The sequence below is a fragment of the Bos indicus genome, chromosome 5 (assembly GCF_029378745.1).
Source record: "Bos indicus isolate NIAB-ARS_2022 breed Sahiwal x Tharparkar chromosome 5, NIAB-ARS_B.indTharparkar_mat_pri_1.0, whole genome shotgun sequence".
Classification (NCBI taxonomy): Eukaryota; Metazoa; Chordata; class Mammalia; order Artiodactyla; family Bovidae; genus Bos; species Bos indicus.
Genome location: NC_091764.1, coordinates 16,527,000 through 16,554,699, shown reverse-complemented (window position 1 = coordinate 16,554,699; position 27,700 = coordinate 16,527,000). Strand labels below are relative to the sequence as shown.

The window sequence follows — 27,700 nt, the reverse complement described above, 5'->3', positions numbered from 1 at the left end:
ATTGATTTAAGAGCAGAAAAGATAGTCATAAAACTTCCCTTTAGGCCTAAAGCAGGGTGTAAATGCTTCTGTCCAGTACATTGTTCAACATTTCTCTGTAGCAAAGCAAACAAGTATTCTTTTTATTCTAATAAAGAGAAAGAGGGATTTACTCTTTTTATTCCTCCAGCTCTTTGTTTGTTTTATCAGTAAGATAGCTTTCATTAAAAATTGGTTCTGACCCAGGAATTTACCACCTCTACATGTAGGTTTCTGTTTTCACTTTATTTCAGCTTGCTTTTTTGGGGGGAAAAGGACTACATGTTAAAAGTCAAGATATTTTATGAAGATTAGAGGAAGAGACTTACAATTCTATAGCATGGCAGAATGGGTAATATACCTATCTCTTTGGCTTGGGGAAAATATTAATATTATAAATGCTGAGTATATTAACACATTTTGATGCATTGATGAGCTAAGTGGAAAGTAAGGAATACTCTAAGGCAGAACTAAATGAAAAGAGAAAAGTGGTAAGTAGAATGCTAACTTCCATTTTGAGAGCAATTGCAAACTTTAGTGAATTTGAGCTTAATTTTCATAGATTTACAGACCACAGAGAACACAGAGATAAATCTAAGAGTTGCTTAAATTAGGAAGGCTAAAAGAATATAAAACTAGCATCCACCAAATTGGCCAGTCCCTTGATTTAAGTGTAAAATATATATAAATGTACATTTCTGGATAGTGTTACAAGATGTTATTTCTATCTTGAATTCTAGTAATAGTGCTGAATGACAGGGGAAAATGATCATTCTAGTTGAAAACAATCCTAATATTGGACTGTATCCTGAATTATGTGATGTGAAAAACTTTATTGCAGTACTGCAGTGATCATAGGTTGATATAGCCCCCAGTCACCTGACAGAAACAATTGTAAATTTTCTTTTGAATAACCTGTTTTCAGTCTAAGCCACAAATAATTACCACAAATAAAATTTTAAGAAGTATAAATTTATAATAAAAACAAAATATCCAAAGAAACAAGGCATCACAAGCTAGAGTCTCCAGAAATCGTGTGTGTATTAGCTGCTCAGTCATGTCCGACTCTTTGCAACCCCCAGGCTCCTCTGTCCATGGGATTCTCCAGGCAAGAATACTGGAGTGGGTTGCCATGCTCTCCTCCAGGGAATCTTCTCAACCCAGGGATTCAACCCAGGTCTGCTGAATGGCAAGCAGATTCTTTACCACCTGAGCCACCAGGAAAGACTTAACAAAGGACTAAAGACTTAACTTCAGTTAAGTTAACTTAACTGAGAAGACTTAACAAAGGTCTCAAGAAAATGGTTTGATATTGAAACTATTCTTTTAGGTCAGGGTCCCTAGAAACAGACTCACATAAACACTTGCATGCAAGAGATTTATTTGGGTGTCTTCTTCGAGGAGGGTGAACATTTGCAGGGCAGTACAAAAAAAGCCTGACTGAGTGATAGGGTTTTCAACAGAAGCCTTAACTGATCTTATAAACTCTGGACCTAATCCTAAAATTACTATTAAAAAAAAACATACTTTAGTGTTTCTGTTATATAAAACAATAACCACTCTCTAGATTGAATATAATGGTTATAATTGGGAAATGAGATCATAAACATGAAAATTCTATAGTAATTCTAAAACTTCTACCAAACAGGTTATCATGGCCATCTATCTAAAAATCAAAAGAACAGTCACTGGAGACAGATGATCTCAATTTATTTCTGACTTACACTCACTAGATAGTGGACCAAAGGTAAACCACTTTCTCTGTAGGCCTCAGTCTTCTCTCATCTAGAGTAGAAAGGAATAAAAATTACTTTGTAGCATTGCTGTGGAGGACTAAATAAGGTGAACTTATCTGGAGATTAAGAATAGCATTTATTTTCCAGATAAACTTATTAGATAGCAATAGTTTATTAAATATTATCTGGTATAACAAAAGTACTTAAAAAAAAAGAGGAGGATCATAATCATAATCCCTAACTTAGCATCTGTCTCACTTTTACTATATTTATGATATGCTATTTAATCCTCTGTCCCCAAGATATTTTCTGATCATGGCACATGCAGAGACTAACTCCCACACTAAAAGCAAAATAATATTTTAATGAAGTTTGCCTTTACTGGAATATACACATTCTGCAACAGCATGAAGTCCTTGTCTTTTTCTCTGACTCTGTATACATTTTACAGGAGAATATGGACTTCCCAGGTAAGGGTAAACAATCCACTTTTCAATGCAGGAGATGTAGAAAACATGGATTTCATTCCTGGGTAAGAAAGATTCCCTGGAGGAGGGCATGGCAACCCAGTCGAGTATTCTTGCCTGGAAAATCCCATGGACAGAGGAGCCTGGCAGACTACCGTCCATATGTCACAAAGAGTTGGACATGACTGAAATGACTTGGAGAAAAGGAGAAAAGGAAAGACATAAGCATCTGAATGCAAAGTTCCAAAGAATAGCAAGGAGAGATAAGAAAACCTTCCTCAGCGATCAATGCAAAGAGATGGAAGAAAACAACACAATGGGAAAGACTAGAGATCTCTTCAAGAAAATTAGAGATACCAAGGGAATATTTCATGCAAAGACGGGCTCGATAAAGGACAGAAATGGTATGGACCTAACAGAAGCAGAAGATATTAAGAAGAGATGGCAAGAATACACAGAAGACCTGTACAAAAAAGATCTTCACAACCAAGATAATCACAATGATGTGATCACTCACCTAGAGCCAGACATCCTGGAATGTGAAGTCAAGTGGGCCTTAGAAAGCACCACTACGAACAAAGCTAGTAGAGGTGATGGAATTTCAGTTGAGCTATTTCAAATCCTGAAAGATGATGCTGTGAAAGTGCTGCACTCAATATGCCAGCAAATTTGGAAAACTCAGCAGTGGCCACAGGACTGGAAAAGGTCAGTCTTCATTCCAATCCTAAAGAAAGGCAATGCCAAAGAATGCTCAAACTATTGCACAATTGCATTCATCTCAGACGTTAGTAAAGTAATGCTTAAAATTCTCCAAGCCAGGCTTCAGCAAGCTGGTTTTTAAGAAAAGGCAGAGGAACCAGAGATCAAATTGCCAACATCCACTGGATCATCAAAAAAGCAAGAGAGTTCCAGAAAAACATATATTTCTGCTTTATTGACTATGCCAAAGCCTTTGACTGTGTGGATCACAATAAACTGTGGAAAAATCTAAAAGAGATGGGAATACCAGACCACCTGACCTGCCTCTTGAGAAACCTATATGCAGGTCAGGAAGCAACAGTTAGAACTGGACACAGAACAACAGACTGATTCCAAATAGGAAAAGGAGTACGTCAAGGCTATATATTGTCACCCTGCTTATTTAACTTATATGCAGAGTATATCAAGAGAAATGTTGGGCTGGAAGAAGCACAAGCTGGAATCAAAATTGCCGGGAGAAATCTCAATAACCTCAGATATGCAGATGACACCACCCTTATGGCAGAAAGTGAAGAGGAACTAAAAAGCCTCCTGATGAAAGTGAAAGAGGAGAATGACAAAGTTGGCTTAAAACTCAACTTTCAGAAAATGAAGATCATGGCATCCGGTCCCATCACTTCATGGGAAATAGATGGGGAAACAGTGTCAGACTTTATTTTTTTGGGCTCCAAAATCACTGCAGATGGTGATTGCAGCCATGACATTAAGATGCTTACTCCTTGGAAGAAAAGTTATGACCAACCTAGATAGCATGTTGAAAAGCAGAGACATTACTTTGCCAACAAAGGTCCGTCTAGTCAAGGCTATTGTTTTTCCTGTGGTCATGTATGGATGTGAGAATTGGACTGTGAAGAAAGCTGAGTGCCGAAGAATTAGTGCTTTTGAACTGTTGTATTGGCGAAGACTCTTGCGAGTCCCTTGGACTGCAAGGAAATCCAATCAGTCCATTCTAGAGGAGATCAGCCCTGGTTGTTCTTTGGAAGGAATGATGCTAAAGCTGAAACTCCAATACTTTGGCCACCTCATGCGGAGAGTTGACACATTGGAAAAGACTCTGATGCTAGGAGGGATTGGGGGCAAGAGGAGAAGGGGACGACAGAAGATGAGGTGGCTGGATGGCATCACTGACTCGATGGACGTGAGTCTGAGTGAACTCCGGGAGTTGGTGATGGACAGAGAGGCCTGGTGTGCTGTGGTTTATGGGGTCGCAAAGAGTCGGACATGACTGAGCAGCTGAACTGAACTGAAATGACTTGGCATACATGCACAGGAGAATATAAATTCTCATCCTAGTTTTGTTACGGCAACATGTTCCCACAAAGTTATGGTGGTTTTGTACTAGAGAAAATGAATGGATGCTTACAATGAAAATGAAAAAAAGAAAAAGAAAAGTTCTACTTGTATAATGATGAATAAAACAATCACAGGAAAAGATAGAAATGGGCTATTCAAAAACAGAAGAAGATTCAATGTTTATGTGTTGAGGATTTCAAAAGAAAATTTTAGACCCAGTGATGATGAAAGGGCTAGTTTTCTAAGCTAGAGAATTTATATAGGAGAACTGCAGGAGGTAAAGTTGAAAAATTAGCATTACCATGCTGGTTAAGATTCAGTTAAGTTCAGTTCAGTCGCTTGGTCGTGTCCGACTCTTTGAGACCCCATGAATCGCAGCACGCCAGACCTCCCTGTCCATCACCAACTCCCGGAGTTCACTCAGACTCACGTCCATCGAGCCAGTGATGCCATCCAACCATCTCATCCTCTGTCATCCCCTTCTCCTCCTGCCCCCAATCCCTCCCAGCATCAGAGTCTTTTCCAATGAATCAACTCTTCGCATGAGGTGGCCAAAGTACTAGAGTTTCAGCTTTAGCATCATTCCTTCCAAAGAAATCCCAGGGCTGATCTCCTTTATAATGGACTGGTTGGATCTCCTTGCAGTCCAAGGGACTCTTTATTGGGTCACTATTAGATTAGACAGTAAAAAATCTGCCTGCAATGTGGGGGACCTGGGTTCATTTCCTGGGTTTGGAAGAACCTTGGAGGAGGGCATGGCAACCCACTCCAGTATTCTTGCCTGGAGAATCCCATGGGCAGAGGAGCCTTGCATACTACAGCCATAGGGTCACAAAGAGTTGGACATGACTGAAACAACTTAGCACACATGCATACACAGGAAAATATAAATGCTCATCCTACTTTTGTTTTGGCAACACAGCATATATTTGCAAGGTGATACTATTCCTTAGACTAAGCGTTTTAGCATATATTTGGGTTGATTCATTTTATTTTACTACTGTATTTACAAAACAAGTATAACACTGAGATTTTTATTTGCAAAAACATTCATGGTTAATCAAATAACACTGGAAAATATGTTTTGTGTCTGTGCTCTGAAAAGACTATATATGAGGTTCTTCTTGTGTGTGTTGTAGTTGTTTTTCCACACTTAGAACATGCCAAAGTGCAATTGTTTCTTTGAATAAAATTCCTTTATCTTGGGTCCTTGAAAAGAGCAAAATTACCACTAATTTTAATGGCTCAAATTTTCAAGCTATCCAGTTGCAATGGAAATAAATCTCATATAGAATCTGATCCATGGGTTGATTGCTTTGCAGCAATAAACAAGTCTTATGTTTCATTCTTTATGTTTGACAAGTTTTAACCTGTTCTTTAAAGAAAGAAAATCTGGGGAAACTTGGCTTCTATGATAAGCTGTCAAGATGAAAAATCCACTCTGTAATATCAATTTGCAATGCTTGTGCTTCAAAGAATATTTGAGGCACATGTGATTTATTTTTCAATCATCTGAGATTTAACAAAGACTATTCCATGATTAATCTAAAAAAATCAAGAGGTAATTTATTTTTATGAATTTTAGTGGAACAGCAAAAGCATATCATTTCAAAAGGTGCTATTAGGAACAACAGTAAAACAACCAGCTACTGAAGTATGTATACAGTGAATATTTTAAATTACAAAGGAAAAAAAAGCAACATGGGGAAAAAACTAATGCATATCTCTGTTGATATTTTAGGTAATGATTTCATGAATGTTAAATAGATGGAAGTGATGTATCACATGTTTTCAAGGCTTTATTATGAGATTGAAAGTGAAAGTGTTAGTTGATCAGTCATGTCCGACAAAGAGTCGAGACCCCTTCGACTATAGCCCACCAGGCTCCTCAGTCCATGGAATTTTCTAGGCAAGAATACTAGAGTGGAATGTCATTTCCTTTTCCAGGGGATCTTCCCGACCCAGGAATTGAACCTAGGTTCCCCCCATATCAGGCAGATTCTTTACGATCTGAGCCACCAGGGAAGCCCCTATTAGGAGATTAAAAATCTCTTTTTCAAATGAATGTCATTCAGCATTAGTTTAAGAAAATCTACTACTTTAGAATTAATCTCCTAATACTCATTTTTCAGCTGTATTCTATTCAGAATCAAACCTGTTAGACCTTCCTTCTGCTGAGTAAGTCCTATACTTCCTTACTTACACAATATTATTTTCTTGATGATAACATCTGTGATTACAAATCACACCTGACAAATTCTTCTTAAGGCCTTTTCCCTTGTTTTCCTGAAAAACCAGTTTAGTCTTGTTTTAGCTATACAAGTTAACTTAATAATCAATTCTTGTTAATTGCAGAAATATTCTATTTTCAAAAGTCCATATATGAAAAAAAAGTCCATATATGAATTAATCATTTTTACTCTTTCATTACAAGTATCAGATCAGATCAGTCGCTCAGTTGTGTCTGACTCTTTGCGACCCCATAAACCACAGCACGCCAGGCCTCCCTGTTCATCACCAACTCCCGGAGTTCACCCAGACTCATGGCCATCGAGTCAGTGATGCCATCCAGCCGTCTCATCCTCTGTCATCCCCTTCTCCTCCTGCCCCCAATCCCTCCCAGCATCAGAGTATATAATCATTAAATTACAATCATTACAAGTATATTACAAGTATAATTAAATCATTACAAGTATATAATCATTAAATAATTGTATGTGTTTTAACTGATATTGAAAGATATTTAAGATACAGTGTTATGGCAAAAGGTGAGTTATAAAATAATGTGTTTTATACTTATAGCCATATGTATGAATATGTTTGAACATGAGAGAATAATGTTAAAATATGTTGGTATATACATGAAAAAATCTGACAAAATACAGAAAACAATATTCATTCCTTAAGTGGGTTCATAGTGAACATTCATTTTTATATCTATAGATGTTATTTTTGGTAAGTGCAGTTTTATTTTGATTTCTTCTAATAAAACATGGGAAAAAGAACAGATGCATGTAAATCCACATATTAACATGTTGTTAATATGTGGCTATCTCCACATATGTCCAGGAAATAGGATTATCGCCAATCTTAATTTTCTTCTTGACTATGTTTAAAATATGTGTTTAATAAATAAGAGCTATCAATTTAGGCAATACAAGGTAGAATTATATTAATGGGCTAAAATTTTTTAAAATCCCTCATTATGGTGCTTATAAAAACATTTCATTATACACATTTTATTTGTGTTTTATTTTACATATATGGCTAATTTTATTTCAGTTGAGTTTATTGATTAATAAACTGCCCTAAGTCTGTGATCATTGTTAAATCACCAAACCAAATGAAATTCATCACAGCCAAGTTAATGTCTGACTTTCTCAAAAGCTTCTGTTTCATTGCCTGCAGATTGACAATTAATTAATTTTTTAAATTATATTTTTGGTTCTTTATTTAGTTTTGTTGTGCCATTTTTTATATAGGGTCACAGATAATTGACAGTAAAATAACAGTATAGCAGCTTTCATATACAACAGGGAAAAGACATTAGGAAAATTAGTTTCTAAGAAACATTAAAACCATAAAAGAGTAAAAAATCATATTCAATAATCCCTTGTTTTAGATATTTCTTTCCCCTGCATAGCAATGTGCTCACTTTGTTCTTATGAACCACATGAACATTTAGATTTTATTAAATTATTTTAAAATTCTTATGTTAGAAGTGACATAAAATTTATGTCATATGTCATAAAATGTTGAAAAGACATTTTATTCCTAATTATACTCTTAATTTTTCTTCCCGTTATTGTCTTTTTTTGCCTGTTCAATCATTTCCAGTGATATTTAAGATCTGTGATAGCTAATGGTAATGTTAGAGCACATTTTCTGGATCCAAGCCAATCATAACATCTTTCAGTAATGTTTATATATACCAAGCTTGCCAGCTTCTTACCAGTGCATAACAGAAGATAAATGTACTACTACCAAGGCTAAAAGAAGCCAAGCCATCTGACTGCTAGCTACCTATTTTTACATAGCTGTTTTCAATTCGCATCATCATGTTATAGCAATATGATTTATTAATCCTTCTGACATTTTTCTCTTTGACAGCTTCTCAGCTTCTGTTATATCCTTCTTGGATGGGTAAGTACTATGTACTATTCTGAAACTGTGAATCATGTTTTGTATGTTGAGACTTTATTTTAGGCACTTAGTCTACTGAAGTGTTAACAACTTGGATTTAACCCTATCAAAGATAAAAATAGGGCTCAAAGGTTCAAGAAAAGTGAAATGAAGAAAAGTGAATTTGGAGATGTGATTGCAGTGGAGCCTTTCAATATTTTTGACTCTAAGTGTGTTAAGCTATAACTCACATTATAATTTCCACATGCAGGATTTAGGATTTTATTCCAAAGGGAAACATATTTTTAAGACAGCTATATTCTATCATGAATATTCAAATAGTTTGATTTAGGAATATTTTTGCTATAATATTTTGAATTTTACACCTTCTTAATTCTACTTTTACATTTTCAAATTAATTTCAAATCATCAATAATTAGATAAAGCCACCAATGCAAAGTGGTATTTGTTTCTTTATTATATATCTATTAAATTTTATTCAATTGCTATCAAGTAAGATTTGACAATATATATTATACACATTAAACAGTGAAAACAGAATAATGTGTATGTGTAGATCCACATACTAACAATGACCAATTCCAGGGGATTGAATTATAGGCAATCTTAAATTTCTTACTGTATATATATATATATATATATATATATATATATATGTATATACATACATACACTTGTATTTATATACACAAACACCCGGATTAATGATTTATTATAGTCAAGCTCTTGACAAGGTTGTGTTGCTAGAATCTACAGGAAAAATGAGAGAAAATATTTAAATTCTGTCGTTCCCTTTGTCTAGTAAAAGAAACCAAGTGTTTTGTTTAATGTGGGCAGACACATTTCTTATTGCCAGTGAATCCAGAAGCAACTCAGGCACATAAAATATACTAGTCAGACTCATGTGGTCAAACATAAATTTACACAGAAATTTTATTCAGATGGGTACTTTATATTTTTGGGTCTTTGTCTGATTTGCTGCTTGAAAATTGACATACTATCTTAGTTTTCTCTTAAGTTAGTATCTTAATTAATGAAAATGTTGCTATAGAAAATAAAGTTGATATGGTTTCATATTACTTCCTCAGGATCTAATTTAATATATTGAGTTTATAATTTTTAAAGTATAGTTATGACATGATATCACTCAGATTTTAGATATTTCAAACTGTCTTTTGTCAAGTGATAAATGATGTTTCTGTTATGATTATTTAAAAACTTGAGATGAACCAAAACTGTATATTCACTTGTATTGTTAGAAGGAATCTGTAATCTTTAGATACTGACGTTCTTCTATGAAAGTTTTGGAGTATGATTATATGTTCCCTTAACTATTCAAATGATTTCTATCATATTTCTTCATAGAAGTAAAATAAAGGGTTAATTCCTAAACATGCAGGGAAAAAAAAACAGATATTTTATGCATTTGACGCAACTAGAATCTGTTTTAACTTTGTAAAGGAAGTTGTTGAGATGGCATTTTTCACCATCTTCTTAGAAAGTCATAATATTTGTTCAAAATATTTTGGGCACAGGTGTGGCTCTTGCACAGGGGTATACTGGATAAGAAGGGAGTTGGTGATTTAAATCTCTGTGTCTATCTGATTTCTTGTGGAATCTTTTGTCTGATATAATTTAACTCAAAATCATTGCGATTTATAGCCATATTGTGTAATTTCCAGAGATTCAGAAAACTAGTAAGTACCAATGGAGAAACAATTAGGTAATGATTACTTTTCACATACTCTCTTATTCATTAAAAAATGGGAAAAAAAAGAAAAATTATTATATACTCTAGATTCCTCAATCTCTTTGCACAGTATACAAAATGTAAAGTTCTAGATAACGTCACAAGATTCATGAAATTTGACTTTTATGTCATTAGTCTTTATTAATGACTATCAGAGATTCTTTTAAAGTCAATGTTTATTTTAAAATTTTCAGTAATTTAAAAGTAATTTGTTTATATTCATGTTATTAAAATGACATTTCACCAAGAGCATTTCTGTTTTTACAAATGAGCACATGTTGATATTTTCTTTCTGAAGTCACATAAATATTTTGTGACTATTGTTACTGCATGTAAGGTAGAAAAGTTTGGGTCATTATTATAATAATTATTAAAATTTTTATATACATATATAAATGTATATATAAAATGTATGTGTAAAATGACTACTTAAATACTCCCCATAAGATATTAGACCAGAGAAAGTAGAGGCCCCAAAAGGTAGCTCTGGAAGTAATAGAAACAAATTTAAAGCTTTAGATTCACCTAGTTTTTTTTTTTTTTTTTTTTTTTTTTTTTCACTGAAAAATTGTTTATTAAGGTGTTAATGTTTTATATAGTTGATTCAACATTTGTATAACTTAAAATTCTGAGTTGCCCTTGAGTAATCTAGGTATCTACAACACTCTAGATTCACCTAGTTTTGTAACACATTAATAAATAAAGATTAATTTCAGAATATTATTAGGATGTCTGTAATTCTTTCAAAATTCAACTTCATAGGGCTTCAGAATTTGAGAAGGGTCAGTGGTGTCAAGAGGTCATAAAAATTGTTGCATTTCACACTTCACATATAATCAATTCATGACTTTAAGACAATAATGAATAGTTAGGGTGCTAATTTTCCACTAACTATTTTAAATTGTAATTAATACCAAAGTGTATATTTTGAATCATAATAGATTTCACATTTTCAAAAATCATATATATGATGAAACCTGTGAATATTTATTTTTATTGAGATTTGGATTTTTTTTCAGCATCTTATAAAAGTCAAATTTACAAATCTACAATGCACCTTGTAGAACAAGTACATCTCCAGGTAAAGGAAAAGCTTACATATACTTACATAGAGGCCTCAATTCCCTAAAACGCCATAGGATCTTGACTTCCTTTTGTATTCTCTTTTAATCTTTACCTAAATTGGTTAAGACATACACATACACAAGTAGCAGACATTCAATTTCAGAAATATTTTCAGAGATGAGAAATTGAATTATATACTTTTTGCATATATACCAGGGAACTTAATTGCAGTTGTTATATTTCACTTTTTTATTCTCTAGAGAATTTAAGAGATTATAATAATATTTTAAGTGTTTAATTATGGATTGCTAAAAAGTAGTAATAAACATTGCAACATTCTTTTTATGATATCCTCAAAATTCAAAGAATGGCAGAAGCCAACTTTCTAAGTCAAGTGTTATATAAATTAATGGGTAAACACTATGTGATAAGGCTATCAATGTATAAATTTTTGTAAAGGCCTGGAACATGAAGTAAACCTCAGTGCAGTATATATGTCTCCATATTCTTCTCAAGAATCAGAATGTGCTTATTGTAAGCATATACAGAAATATGGTGAACCCATATTTTTCATACGAACACCATATCTCTTCCACTAAAATAACTGTGTTTATTCCATGTTTGTTAATAGGTGAGGACCCAGATTGTATCCCTTCATAATCCCAAGACTGGAATCAGAGACATACTATTCGAGTCTCATATATAATTAAAGTTCACTGTGCTGTTGGTCAGACAGATTGGTTTAGGGTGTGTGAATAATCCAAGTTAGGTCACTGTCTTTGTCCCTGATTGCTACTCTAAAGAAACAGAGTAATGCAAAGCTGAGATATGAATAGAAACAGCATCATTATGTCATTGTTTGTGACCTAAAATCTTCTCAGTAATGTCTGCCAATATATTCTAAGTTAGAAATGACCTTTCCCAAGATAAATCTGTGATAGTATATTTTCTCTAATTGGAAGAATCATAAATCAATTCACACAAAAGACCCCACATAATTTTAAAGAAAATTTAACCAGATGAGACTGAAAGGACAGAGACACTATAAAATTATAAGATTTAGACTCCAGAATTTCTATGGACTGGAATCAGGCTGAGAAAATGTTCAGATGCAAACACAATTTCTTTACAAAAAAAAAAGAGGCCAAATCAGAAACCAAAATCAGGACCCAGAAAGTAAATCCAGGTATTGTGGAAAAACATTTCTAGGCAATAAGACTAAGCTGTTATCAATAAACTGGCAATAAGAACCAAGCTGTATTTCAGAAATGCTATAAATCAGTGACTCTGGCTTCCATTTGTTTTATTGGTTGGCCAAAAAGCTTGTTTGGGTTCTTCTGTATTGTGAAAAACCTGAATGAACTTTATGGTATACCCAATATTTTGAATGAGAGAGTATAGAGCAGTCATCCCATAGCTGAACCACTGGTATATGTTGGCTGTATGGTGGGGAGATAGCTTGTTTCTTCAGTTCACAGGTCTTCAGACTGAGCCAAACAGTAGTTAAAGAACAACACCCATAGAGCCTCGTCTCTGCCCAAATCTGATATTTACAAGATGCTGCACTTGGGCCTGAGTCTGAGGCTATAATATATGAGATATTTGGGGGTCCTGAGAGACAGTAGATGTACTTTGCGAGTAAAAAAGGTAAATACTTTATGGAAAGAAGGTGGACTGTGCCTGCAAGTTCTTTGACACTCACCAGTTCAAGAACTGAGGGGGCTTATATCAGCTCTCCTAGAACCTGGACAGGACATTGCAACTGCCTTGTAAAACAGAATGTAGTAGTAGGAATGCAATGTGACTTTGGATAAAAATGCACGCAGCTTCTGCCAGTCTTTCTTGAGACGTTTGCTCTGTAAGATCATCAGCCATCATATTAAAACAAACAAACAAACAAACCCAGCTATCCTGATGTCACTACAAGGAGATATCAGGTGGACAAACCATATACAGGAAGAAGTGATGACTAGCCAGCAACCCCAACTGTTCTGGCACCCATTGTTTGCCTCTTTCCAGCTCTGTACCAGCTACTCAAGTGTTGAAGTTATCAAGATAACCCCATGCCTGAAATGAGACACTGTGCCACTACTGCATGGGAGACCCAAGTCAGGGGGAGAACTGACTAGCTGAATCCAGTGGAGTGCTGGATTCATGAACAAAATAAATGATGCTGTTGGTTCCAGCCACTATTTTGGGCTATTAACACAGTAATAGATAATCAGAACAACAACAACAATCTAGAGATTTTTTTTTCTTTAGAAAAATACATGAAAAATAAACTAGTTACAGACTTTATTTTATGACTGTGGTTTAGATCAAGATCCCTGATAGCAGCACTATGGACATTTGGGGTTCAATAATTTTTGTTATGAGGAGTTTCTCTGTGTTGTATCAAATGTTTCGCAGCATCCCTGCTCTGTTTTCACTAGACGCCAAAGGTATAGAACCTCCCAAGTTGTGACTACTGTAAGTGTCTCCAGACATATCCAGGAGAGACAAAATCTTTCTTAGTTAAGAATCACTGATTACATAAATTTCAGGAAAGAATGGAGAATGGTAGGAGAAAAAGAAATCCTAGACAAGAAAAGAATATGAAACGTTTTAGCTTAAATGGCAAAGAATTTACACCAAGTCCTCTAATAATAACCATAGAGACAGTTTTGAAACAAGTATATTCTAGAAATAAATGTTCTGTTTGCAAAATTATCAAATTTGCATGCTATACATACTTTTGTAAATACATAGAATTAGAGTTCAATTAAGGTATGTGATTATTGATGGTTACCTTGACTAATTCTTTTACTTGCTTCTGGCAATTTTTTAATCTCTTCTTTCATGCTTCAGCTGATTTTTCATGTTATTTTCTATCGTTTCAGTAAAAACAAATAATTTTAGAAACTGATGGCTAGTCAAGAGATGAGTTTTGTCCCCCAGATAACCCCACAATTTAACATTTGAGCTTTTAAAAATACTTACCAAGAAACAATTGCTAATTGATACTAATGAGCTATGTCGTGCGTTTCTGACAGGACAATGTACCTCTTCAAATTCTGGTGCTACTAATTGCATGGCAACTTACAATTCAAAGTAAACACTATCAGAATAATTATTCATGGAAAAAAAAAAGAGGATTTGAAGTGAGGAGACATTAGGTTTTAGTAAAAATTGTTTTCTCCTATAGTATGAGTATTTTAAACTACTAACATAGTTCTGATTTTTCACTTTAATTGAATCCATATACTTACATAAGCCACTTCAGGGGCTCTGTATACTGCTGCTGCTGCTAAGTCGCTTCAGTCTGCCATAGACGGCAGCCCACCAGGCCCCGCTGTCCCTTTGTTGTAAATTATTAGATTTATTTCAAACATTCCTTTCTGAATTACAGTTGTTAGGATAATTATAATTACTAGTTTACCTTTTTCTCTAATTGTTTACCTTTTTTTCTAAGCTTGTCCAGAGAAGGTTGGCCAAAAAGAGAGTGAATGAATTGATTTGGTTTCCATCTTACACCTAATAATGATGCCATTGTGCTATGCTCAGTCATGTCTGACTCTTTGTTGCCCAAAGGACTGTAGCCCAGCAGGCTCCTCTGTCATGGAGTTTTCCAGACAAGGATACTGGAGCGGGTTGCCATTTCCTTTTCCAGGGGATCTTCCCAACCCAGGGATCAAACCCGTGTCTCTTGTGTCTCCTGCATTGGCAGGGGGATTCTTTACTACTGTGCCACCTGGGAAGCCCTTAATGGTGCCATTGTCTCCTAACAGTTCTGTTTCAAATGCTGATTGTCCTAAATGTGAGGAAATTAGCGAAATTCTTTTTTACAATGGGACAGTGAAAATCTATCAGCAGAACAATGAAAACATCAGGGTGTGTAGTATACAATGATAGGTGGTGAGAAGTATTAACTACGTGTTTAATTGGCAAGGAATTCCCCTATGCTCCCAGTACACCATAGTATTATTTCTACTAGAAGTCTAAGTAAGCTAGTGCCTGATCATAAAATGTACTGAACTTTCAAATATACAAGGTGTTATCTTTTTCTTGGTAATTGGCATGTCACTATTATAAGGCATGTGTCTATTATCAGGTGACAGTTACCACTTATCAGAGGAATAGGACATTCTTTGCATACAGCATTCAAATAGATTAAATCAATTTTCTCCTTTTTACAAACTTTACATGGTGTAATGACATATAAATTGATTTGTAAACTATTTATAACTTGTAGATGGGTTTACCTCTTTCATTTTTCAGGAAGTAAGGAATGGTAAAGCTGAAGAGATCTGGCATGCCAGTACATTAGCCCTTCTGTAACTGATTTTCATTTTATTGTTGCTCTCTTTCTTGCAAGGGCAAGATGCTAAATGAGATGAGATAATTTAGGTTTTGTCACATTTGCTTTCAAAGATTAATGTACACCAATAAGAGGAATCAAAAAGATAATATTAGAGTGAATTCATGAAGCACAGTTACTATTTAACAGCAGAATTAGATGGCATGCTGTTTATCAAAATGGTTTCTTATCATTTATTCAAAATAAATGAACAGAGGAGTAATATGTAAAAGCCTATGTTTTGAAATGTGGCAGATTTGAGAATGAAACCTGGATCTGCAATTTTATGATTCTGTGATATTCATTTATTTTTCCAGTGCTTTTGTGTTCTCACATACCCCAAAGAGAAACAAGGTGAACTCTTTAAAAAGTTTTGTGTGTGAATGAACATCTTCAAATCAATTTAAATTGTTATTATTATTAACATTATTATAGTTTTTCAAGTAAAGGAACAATTTATAAATTATTATATGTAATTATTTAAGGTTTGACTCTAATATAGTGAGGTAAATTTTCATGTGACTTATGAAAACTTAAAACTTCATGGATTATTTGTCAAATATGTCAGATGATAGGAAAAAATACTGGTACTTTTTTATTCACTTTTGACTGTAGCTATCTTATTCAATTCATAACATATCTAGAGTATTTTAATAGATTCTGAAATAGTGCCTTTAGATTTTTCCTTCCTTTCTTCTCTCTCTCCATTCTTCTTTCCTTTCTGCCCCCCTCTCTAACTCTTTCCATTCATCCTCTTTTCTATATATTTAGGGAGGATGTGGGTTTCCCAGGTGGCATTAGTGGTAAAGAACCCACCTGTCAATACAGGGAATGCAGGAGATAAAGAGTTTGATTCCTGGGCCTGGAAGATCCCCTGGAGGAGGGCATGGTGACCCACTTCAGTATTCTTGTCTGGAGAATTCCATGGTCAGAGGAGCCTGGTGGGCTGTAGTTGATAGGGTTGCAAAGAGTTGGACACAACTGAAGTGACTTAGCACACAAGCACAGTGTGGATTTAATGTATCATATCAGAGGTAGATGCTGCAAACAACACTGAGAACATTGGAGCATTTGTTCCCAAGGTACAACCCCTCTAATAGAAACAGAAAAGCCATGACAAATAAGAATAGCGAAATACTAACCTGTGCTATGGAAAACAAACAAAAAATCATGAAGGAGCAAGACACTTCATTCCCCAACTTGTCTCTCTCTGGAATACATATATTTCTTTGTCTGGTAGATGTCTATCAGATTTATTTTTTAATAGAAATTTAGTTCTGTTGTTCTGGATATGTAATTTCTATAATGTTATAATGACTCACAGATACAGTGCAACCTACTCACTGTGTGTACATGTATCTTCCATAGCCTACTTCTACAGTAACTAAGACTATTTTGTATGCAAAATATTTTTTAAAATCCTTATTTTTATTTATTTCTGTTTGGCTTATATTTTGTTCTTAACTCTTGTCATAGATCTTAATAGATCACAGTGCTTTTGACAAAGTAGGGCTCAATATCTTGATAAATCAGTCAATAAATGATGAAATAAATGAACAAACACATGATTGATAAACTGGATGATTGAATGAGAACTACATGGCATATTTTCCTAGGTGTTCTCTCTGACTAAATTATCTTTTCTCTTCTTCCTCTATGTGTGTATATTTCCCAGGCTTCAATTTCCTGCTATTTCATTCTCCTTTGATCAAATCAGTTGATACCAACATTCTAATGTTATTGCTTATATTAAGCATTTTTTTCTATTAAATCTTTTTTGATATTGTTATTTCATCACTAAGTCATGTCTGACTCTTTGCAACCCCATGGACTGCAGCATGCCAGGCTTCTTTGTTCTTCACTGTCTCCTGGAGTTTGCTCAGTCTCATGGCCATTGAGGTGGTGATGCCTTTTTGGCATATCTTATGATAACTTTTCTTGTATTATATATATATGCTTTCTCAATAGCTAACATGTAGAGAATTATTCATTGCATGCTTTCATCATTTTGATAAAACTATCTATTTCTAAAGCTAGAATCTTCCAAGTTGACATATATATATATACAAATATATGTATATACACATATAAATTATATATATATATTTTTTTCTCTCTCTTTATATATATATACACACACAAAAGAAGCTTGTGTATGTGTTTTGTATATAGGCATCCCTTTATAGTGGAGGTACACCATAAATACTAATATATTTAAGAGATGTTACCCCCTTATAAGCCTTTGGCTATAACAAATGCATTTTTATCATATGATAACCCAAGAATATTAATTAAAATTTTCAGAATAAGATATTGTATCTTCAGAGGATAGGGTCAACATAATACTTGTTGGTTAAAATGTTTGACAGATGCTGGGAACATATTGTCATTTGAAAGGGGAAAAATGAACCAATTCATCAAAATCAATGATGTTCACAAAGGGATTTGTACAGTGTCAGAGGTACCTTTATATTAACCATAGCCTTAAAAAAAAAAGGAAAAAAAAAAAAACAGCATTTAAACCATCTATTGTACAAAAGAAGCCATTGGTTAATGGCAGTATTCTTTTTTTCACCAGAAGTAGAACTGCCAAATATCATACCGTACATGTCATGTGTGTGTGTTTTGTAGCCTTATGTATTTGAGTGGAACATTTCACAGTAATTAAATCGAATGAAAACTTGTTCTACAGAGATTTTTCAGAGTAAATAGTTGGCAGTTACTTACAGACTAAAGTGTTGTACTGCTAACCTTTTAACAAAATCTCTTTCTGCCAAACAATTTTATCAGCACTCTTTATTACTCTCATGGTGGGAGGATGCCTTTTCATTTTTTTGATATAATGGCTATAGATCAGTATATATTGGGTTGTGGAAACATATAGACTCTATTAGGGAAGGGAATCAAGGTAGGCAAGTACTGTCTACAACTGACAGCCACCTTTCATGTGAAAACTCAAGGGAGCTTTTCCTTCTGGATACCTGAATAGAAGAACCAGTATACTCCATTCTCATTTCTTTCAAAGTTAATTTTGCTTATGTTGTGGCTAAAAGAAGAAAATCTGGGGAAAAAAAAAAAAAAAAAGTACTACTATGTTCTATACCCAATTTCAGTGATTAATGCTCAAAGAAATTCCAGTTGTCAAAAATAATGATTTTGCTGTGAGTCACAGTGACATCAGATAACTCAAATAGCTTCATCAACTGAAATATTAACTCATGAAATGTTGGATATAACTGCATCCTTCAAATGCTTCATTTATTCTGTGATGATAATATGCAGCCTAAAACACTGAATACGCTAAACTCTAGTGAGTTTTTGCTTTGGGCATATACACTATGAAGATGTTTTTAAATTTATTGTGGTCAAATATTGATTGTTTTTTTCGTGGATCAGGAACTAGTAAACATCTTAATTTTGGAAAATGTTTTTCCTATATCATCATTTTATTTTTTCTTGAATTGAGATATATTTTATTGTTATAAGATTAAAAAGAATAAATTTTCTATTTGTGCATTTTAAAATGCTTAAACTTTAAAAAACATTGGATATCTTTTCAATATATAATGCATTTTTAAGTTCTTTAGTTCTCCAAACATTTTTTTTTTCAACTAAAATCTTAAATCTGTTTTTTTTTAATTATCTTATTTTAATTTTATAAATGGGTAAAGTATTGAATTTTATCCATTTAATTTTATAAATGGATAAAAACTACAAATTTGGAGTAAAGAACTTTATAAGTAGGTACTTATACAATATGAGAAGCTATATCCAGTTTATGATAATATATCAGGATAGAAAACTTCTCCATTTAAAAATGTAGTATCCATTCTCAGGGCTGGGCAGGCTTCATGGATGGGCATGTGACTTATGAAGTTGAAACAGGGTCACACACTTAGAAGGACACCATCCTTAATCTGTGGTTCTGCTGTTGCTGTCTTGAAATTCTTAATAATATTTTAGCTAGGAGCCCCACATTTTCATTTTGCACTGGGCCACTCAGATTGTTCACTGGGCCCTGACACAGAGTTATAAATATACCAAATTTTCAAAACTGTTCATGTTTGCATAATTTGAGATATTAGCAATTTTAAATATGAAAATGCTAATTTCAATAACTAAGTTTGTGAGGTGAAATCCTATCCAGTTTCTATTTTTTCCTCCTCCTATGTTTTGTTCCAAATTAATAGGTATCATCTAGAACTGGACAAACATTTGAATCCCTGAAATGACAATAAGCAATATCCATGTTTTCAGGAGTATAATATAACAGTTCTGTGACCATCTATACACAAAATTTTGAATTCACCTTAGTTCTTATAGTTGATCCTTTGAACAACATGAGGTTAAACTGCTTGGGTCCACTTATACACCAGTTTTTTTTTTTTTCCTCCCCTGTGGTAAATACTATAGTACTTACTAAAATTGTCTGAAACTAAGGATCTGTGAAACTGCAGGTGCAGAGGATCCTTGGATAAATATGTAAACTATAAGTTACATTTGAACATGGAGGGTTGCTGTTCCAACCTCTTATTGTTCAAGCATCAACTGTATTTCCAAATTCTGTGAAAGACCTGCTTTGGGACCCTTCCCATATTCTATTCTTTAGGCTAATAGTCTCATCTCCCAGTTATTAAAAGTGTTGAGGCTAATGTTCAAGGTTAATCCAGCCCAACACTTGTGCCGACTGGTAGGGGGCAATACTGTGGCAAGATCTAGGAACAGATGTTACCTTGGACACATTTTAACCCTTTTTTGACTCTTTCATCTTTTCCCTTTCTGCTAGATTTTTTCCTTTAGAAGTGAGAAAATTCCTAAATTATTCTCAGGTTTAACTTTTGATTTAAGGCAGAAGAAAATTAAAACAGTTTAAGGAAGTTGACTTAACACAGAATGTTGTAGATAGAAGTGGAGCCAAGGAGACAGTGATTACAAATACGTTTTGAGAAATTTCTTTCTAGAAAGATTATGTAATGTCTTATTATCCACATTAGATGTTCATGATTATTTACCACAACTTTATCAGCAGAGGAAAAGGGAATCCAATCACAGGTATCCAATTTGATTGTAAAAAGCAGCAACTTATTTTTATTTTAATTTGCTATATAGACAATTAATGAAGTTGAATGTTTTTAATACATATTTTGGCTACTCTTATGCCTTTTTTGCTTTTTCAATTGTAATGTAAGTTGGAGTATTTGCCTGCAATGCAGAAGACCTGGGTTCAATCCCTGGGTCAGGAAGATCCCCTGGAGAAGGGAATGGCAACCCACCCCAGTGTTCTTGCCTAGAGAATTTCATGGACAGAGGAGCCTGGCAGGCTACAGTCCATGGGATCCCAAAGAGTTGGATACAACTCAGCGACTAACATTCTTTAAAAAGCAGTAATGTCATAACCATAATTTTTATTTGAAGGAAAGTTTTATATAGGTCAGTGATTAATAACTCTCAGTTATCACTAATATCAGAAAAAAGAAAGTGGGCTCAACTTACAGAATTATGATTTTGTGTGCATATGTGTGAGAACTTTATATCAAATGGAATATTAATACAGAATAGGTAAAGTGCTATTCTAAAATTTACTTCTCTGATGATGTATGCATATACATACATACCTGTCTCTTTGAAAGTGTTTATAAGTGGATCTATAAAACACTCAAAGTCCCTTTAAGATCCAGGATCTGTAATTATGAATAACTTTAAAAAATGTTCATAATGTAAATAACCATAAATCTACTATAGCTGTGATAAAATAATCTTCTCTTATGGTTCATAAAGATCAAAATTTTTCTTAGCATATCTGCTTGTAGATATAAAAGTGCAACACATATTTATTACTACCAATATGCACATATTCTGGAAATATAAAATATAATGAGCAAAGGACATTTCTGTCAAATAGAGACTTCAAAAGAACAATATAGTCTGGTGCTTTTGCTCTTCTTACTTATCATATGGAGATCCAGTGTGTTTCAACTTTGGGAAGTAAATATGCCAGTCCCTGAAACAGGAGACATATTGAGGTGCTTGCTTTATTTCCCAGGCTACTTATAGAATATATTATAAATGGAAAATATATATTTTATTAGAAATAGCATAAAATAGTGTTATTTTCTTATGTGCTGAATAGTTCCATATAGAAAACTCTCCAAAACTCAATCTGTAAAACCCAATCCATCTCCCAGTAGTCAAATAGATTTCCAATTCCCTTGTGAAAACTCCCTCACTTCTCATTTTCCCTTGAGGTATGATATTACTTAATCAGTTAAGTTCAGTTGCTCAGTGGTGTCCAACTCTTTGCAACCCCATGGACTGCAGCACACCATTCTTCCCTGTCTATCACCAAACCCCAGAGACTACTCAAATTTATGTTCATCGCATCAGTGATGCCATCCAACCATCTCATCCTCTGTTGTCCCCTTCTCCTCCCAACATCAATCGTTCCCAGCATCGGGGACTATTCCAATGACTCGGTTCTTTGCATCCAGTGGCCAAAGTATTGGATTTTCGCTTCAGCATCAGTCCTTCCAATGAATACTCAGGACTGATTTCCTTTAGAATGGACAGGTTGAATCTCCCTGAAGTCCAAAGGAATCTCCAGAGTCTTCTCCAACACCACCGTTCAAAAGCATCAATTATTCGGCACTCAGCTTTCTTTAGAGTCTAACTCTCACATCCATACATGTCTACTGGAAAAGCAATAGCTTTGACTAGATAGACCTTTGTTGGCAAAGTAATGTCCCTGCTTTTTAATATGCTATCTAATTTGGTAATATTTTTCCTTCCAAGGAGCAAGTGTCTTTTACTTTCATGGCTGCAGTCACCATCTGCAGTGATTTTGGACATCAAAAAAAATAAAGTCAGCCACTGTTTCCATTGTTTCCCCATCTATTTTCCAAGAAGTGATGGGTCTAGATGCCATGATCTTAGTTTTCTGAGTGTTGAGCTTTAAGCCAACTGTTTCACTCTCCTCTTTCACTTTCCTCATGAGGCTCTTTAGTTCTTCTTCACTTTCTGACGTAAGGGTGGTGTCATCTGCATGTCTGAGGTTATTGATATTTCTCCTGGCAATCTTGATTCCAGCTTGTGCTTCATCCAGCCCAGCATTTCTCAGGATGTACTCTGCATATAAGTTAAATATGTAGGGTGACAATATACAGCCTTGACGTACTCCTTTTCCTATTTGGAACCAGTCTGTTGTTCCATGTCCAGTTCTAACTGTTGCTTCTTGACCTGCATACAGATTTTCCAAGAGGCATGTCAGATGGTTTGATATTCCCATCTCTTTAAGTGTTTCCCACAGTTTGTTGTGATTCACACAGGCAAAGGGTTTGGCATAGTCGATAAAGCAAAAGCAGGTGTTATTCTGGAACTTTTGCTTTTTTGATGCTCCAACAGATGTTGGCAATTTGATCTCTGATTCCTCTGCCTTTTCTAAAACCAGTTTGAACATCAGGAAGTTCATGGTTCACGTATTGTTGAAGCCTGGCTTGGAGAATTTTAAGCATTGCTTTGCAAGACTGTGAGATGAGTACAATTGTGCAGTAGTTTGATCATTTTTTGGCATTGCCTTTCTTTGGGATTGGAATGAAAACTGACCTTTTTCAGATGTGTGGCCATTGCTGAGTTTTCCAGATTTGCTGGAATGTTGAGCCCAGCACTTTCATAGCATCATCTTTGAGGATTTGAAATAGCTCAACTGGAATTCCATCACCTCCAGTAGCTTTGTCCATAGTGATGCTTCCTAAGGCCCGCTTGATTTCTCATTCCAGGATGTCTGGCTCTAGGTTGGTGATCACACCATCATGATTATCTGAGTTGTGAAAATCTTTTTTGTATTGTTCTTCTGTGTATTCTCGGCATGACTTCTTAATATTTTCTGCTTCTGTTAGGTCCATACCATTCTGTCTTTTATTGTGCCCATCTTTGCACGAAATGTTCCCTTGGTATCTCTGATTTTCCTAAAGAGCTCTCTAGTCTTTCCTATTCTATTGTTTTCCTCTATTTCTTTTTATTGATCGCTGAGGACAGCTTTCTTATCTCTCCTTGCTCTTCTTTGGAACTCTGCATTCAAATGGGTATATCTTTCCTTTTCTCCTTTGCCTTTAGCTCCTCTTATTTTCTCAGCTGTTTGTAAGGCCTCCTCATAAAACTATTTGCCTTTTTGCATTTCTTTTTCTTGTGGATGGTCTTGATCACTGCCTCCTATACAATGTCATGAACCTCTGTCCATAGTTCTTCAGGCACTGTCTGTCAGATCTAATCCCTTTAATCTATTTCTCACCTCCACTGTATAATCATAAAGAATGTGATTTAGGTCATACCTGAATGGTCTACTGGTTTTCCCTACTTTCTTCAATTAAGTCTGAATTTGACAATAAGGAGTTCATGATCTGAGCCACAGTCAGCTCCTGGTCTTGTTTTGGCTGACTATAGAGATCTTCTCCATCTTTGGCTTCAAAGAATATAATCAATCTGATTTTGGTGTTGACCACCTTATGATGTCCATGTGTAGTCTGTAGTCTCTTGTGTTGTTTTAAGAGGATATTTGCTATGACCAGTGCATTCTCTTGGCAAAACTCTGTTAGCTTTTGACCTGTTTCATTTTATACTCCAAGGCCAAATTTGCCTGTACTCCAGGTATTTCTTAACTTTCTACTTTTGCATTCCCGTCCCCTATAATGAAGAGGGCATCTTTTTTGGGTGTTAGTTCTAGAAGTCTTGTAGGTCTTCATAAAGCCATTCAACTTCAGATTCTTTAGCATTACTGATCAGGGCATAGACTTAACTGTGATACTGAATGGTTTGCCTTGGAAACGAAGAGAGATCATTCTGTCGTTTTTGAGACTGCATTGAGGACTCTTTTGTTGACTATGATGGCTACTCCATTTCTTCTAAGGGACTCTTGGCCACAGTAGTAGATATAATGGACATCTGAGTTACATTCACCCATTCCAGTTCATTTTAGTTTGCTGATTTCTAAAATGTCGATATTCACTCTTGCCATCTCTTGTTTGACCACTTCCAATTTACCTTGTTTCATGGACCTAACATTCCAGGTTCCTATGCAGTATTGCTTTTTACAGCATCAGATTTTACTTCCATCACCTATCACATCCACAACTGGGTGTTGTTTTTGTTTTGGCTCTGTTTCTTCATTCTTCCTGAAGTTATTTCTGCACTGATCTCCAGTAGCATATGGGGCACCTACCAACCTGGGGAGTTCATCTTCCAGTGTCATACCTTTTTGCCTTTTCATTCTGTTCATGGGGTTCCCAAGACAAGAAGTTTGGTTAGTTTTCTGTGATTGTGGTTTTCATTCTGTCTGCCCTTTGATGGATAAAGATAAGAGGCTTATGGAAGCTTTCTGATTGGAGAGACTGACTGAGGGGGAAACTGGGTCTTGTTCTGATCCCTGTTCAGTAAAGCTTTAATCCAATTTTCTGTGATGGGCGGGGCAATTTTCCCTCCCTGTTGCTTGACCTGAGGGCAGGGCAATTTTCCCTCCCTGTTGCTTGACCTGAGGCCAAACTATGGTGGAGGAAAACTTGTGTGCACCAGGACCCAGGAGAAAGGAGCAGTGACCCCACAAGAAACATTCCTTTATAGTGTGTATCATAAATTGTAGCATTTAATAATGTGCCATCACTTGGTTAATACAGCTTCTTAGAGGCAAATAAAGCTATCCACTCTAGTTAGTTTAAGCAGAAACTAACAAGAAAAAGAGACTATATAGTTCACAGATTCTTAGAACACTGAAGCATCAGTGTTTGAAGTTTATGCTGGCAGGATCAGTGTTTCAAAAACAGAGACACTTCCGGAAAAGCCAATGATTTTCTTCATAAGCCTCCAACATGTCCCAGAACCAAAGTAAAGATCTCTCTGATTGAATATGATTGGATGGGTCTGAAGGATAGGCCTGCACTACTCTACCATAAAGGTTTTAAATTCTAATTCTGCTTACAATGTGAGAACCTCAGGCAATAACACAGGAAGTCACCTAAAACAAGAGGCTGCTCAGTGTGAATGAGACAACACAAAGGATGAAACATATTATCTTCTCTAATAGGATTGTTACAGCAGGTATGTTTATTTTGTTATTCCTGAAAGCATTTAAGTCTCAGAAGTATTAAATCATGTATCATGGTTCTTCATACAGACCCAGCATCCTATTTACCTGGATTCAAAGCTCTGTTCTATTAGTGTGAAATTGAAAGAAAGAAAATTGATTTCACTGTCAACAATCAAGTTCTTGTCAACAAATGTTGGATAACAGAATCTGTCTCATAGGGTGATTGTTAGAACTGAAGGAAATAGCTTAAATGCCCAGCACAAAACCTAGATACTTTACAACCTTTGTTTTAACCATTCTTATATAGTGTTATAACCTGTGTTTTAAAGTGGTAAAGAATCCACCTTCCAATGCAGGAGACACGGGTTCAATCTCTGGGTCTGGAAGATCCCCTGGAGAAGAAAATGGCTATCCACTCTGGTATTCTTGCCTAGAAAATTCCATGGACAGAGGAGCCTGCTGTACTACAGTCCATGGGTTCACAAAAAAGTCAAACATGACTTAGTGACTAACCAAACAATAAGCGTTTACTAGTACAGTAATGAACACATAAAATTACTGAAACATTTGCCCTAGTTTTTGCTATATATGTTAACAAAAATTATAGAATAATTTGGAAGTTAGGTGTAATAAACATATTTTATTATCCATCATACAGAAACTCATTTCTAATGGTATTCAGGCATCCCATTTTGTGTTGTGGTGAGTACTTCTTCACATACTAGGAACTGGAGGGTCATTCCAATCTTTTTAGTGCAATACAACTAGAGGGCTGACTCATAACATAAGTCGGGAAAGGTGTTTTCTCCCGACAAGGTAATACTTGTTCTCCAAAAACACAGAGAAGATATTCAATGGGAGGATAACAATAATAACTTTTTAATAGTTTTCTAAATAATGAAATGAAGTAACTTAAGTGGAGCACTTATGGCAGAGCCTTGAATCCACTTAAAAATCAATGTAACTTAACTATTGTGATTGTTGCTTATGGAAGGTTGTTTTTTCTGTATTGACCTTGAAGTGGTTTGACCAAACCAATGTCTCAAACATTTCCTTCTAGAGCTTCCTTGCTACTTGCTTTTTCTAAGTGTGTCATAAATTTTGAGAGCACTTGATATCTTTGCAATACTTATATCCTTCATCTTAAATTAGAGTTAGAGTCTGTTGCTTACAAACCAATAACTATGACTAATAAATATAACAAAAAGAAAGCCTTTGAGAATTTAGTAATGAAGAGGCTTGACTTTCTTAATTAACTATTTGAAGTATTTGGATTTTTTTCTTTTAAAATCATCTTGTCCATGGCCAAAATGCATAGAAGACCCTGAAGAATACAATAGCAAAGACTGGTCTTTATTTAAAATACTGAGACAACAGGAATGATCTAGAGGATTGATAGTTTCTTTCTTTTTTTTTATTTTTTGTAGAGTCCATATTTCAGTCAACACTGCAAATTTTTAGAGGCATTTCTAACTACTAAAGCTAATGCATTAAATAAGAATCTCAGCTAAGTTTGCCTCATTAAGAGTTATACACCATCCTCCCTGAACTTCACTCCCATACATATTTCTTGGGTTTCCAATAATATAAATGAACAGAAACATGCAAGACTTTTTTTTTTTTTTTTTTTTAAAGAAAATCCATCCTGAACCCTCCTCCCTCCTCCCTCCCCATGCCATCCCTCTGGGTCGTCCCAGTGCACCAGTCCCAAGCATCCAGCATCGTGCATTGAACCTGGACTGGCATCTCGTTTCATACATGACATTTCACATGTTTCAATGCCATTCTCCCAAATCTTGCCACCCTCTCCCTCTCCCACAGAGTCCATAAGCCTGTTCTATACATCAGTGTCTCTTTTGCTGTCTCGTATACAGGGTTATCGTTACCATCTGTCTAAATTCCATATATATGCGTTAGTATACTGTATTGGTATTTGTCCTTCTGGCTTACTTCACTCTGTATAATAGGCTCCAGTTTCATCCACCTCATTAGAACTGATTCAAATGTATTCTTTTTAATGGCTGAGTAATAGTCCATTGTGTATATGTACCAAAGCTTTCT

The 27,700-nt window shown here is 34.9% G+C and overlaps 1 protein-coding gene across 1 annotated transcript in view; it reads left to right on the top strand.

The window, feature by feature from the left end:
- MGAT4C (MGAT4 family member C) overlaps nucleotides 1-27,700 on the top strand; it is an 879,465-nt gene that overhangs the window by 96,540 nt on the left and 755,225 nt on the right. The window contains exon 2 of the mRNA XM_070788899.1: nucleotides 8,384-8,416. The gene's annotated coding sequence lies outside the window, so the exon portion shown is untranslated. The remainder of the gene's footprint in view (nucleotides 1-8,383; nucleotides 8,417-27,700) is intronic.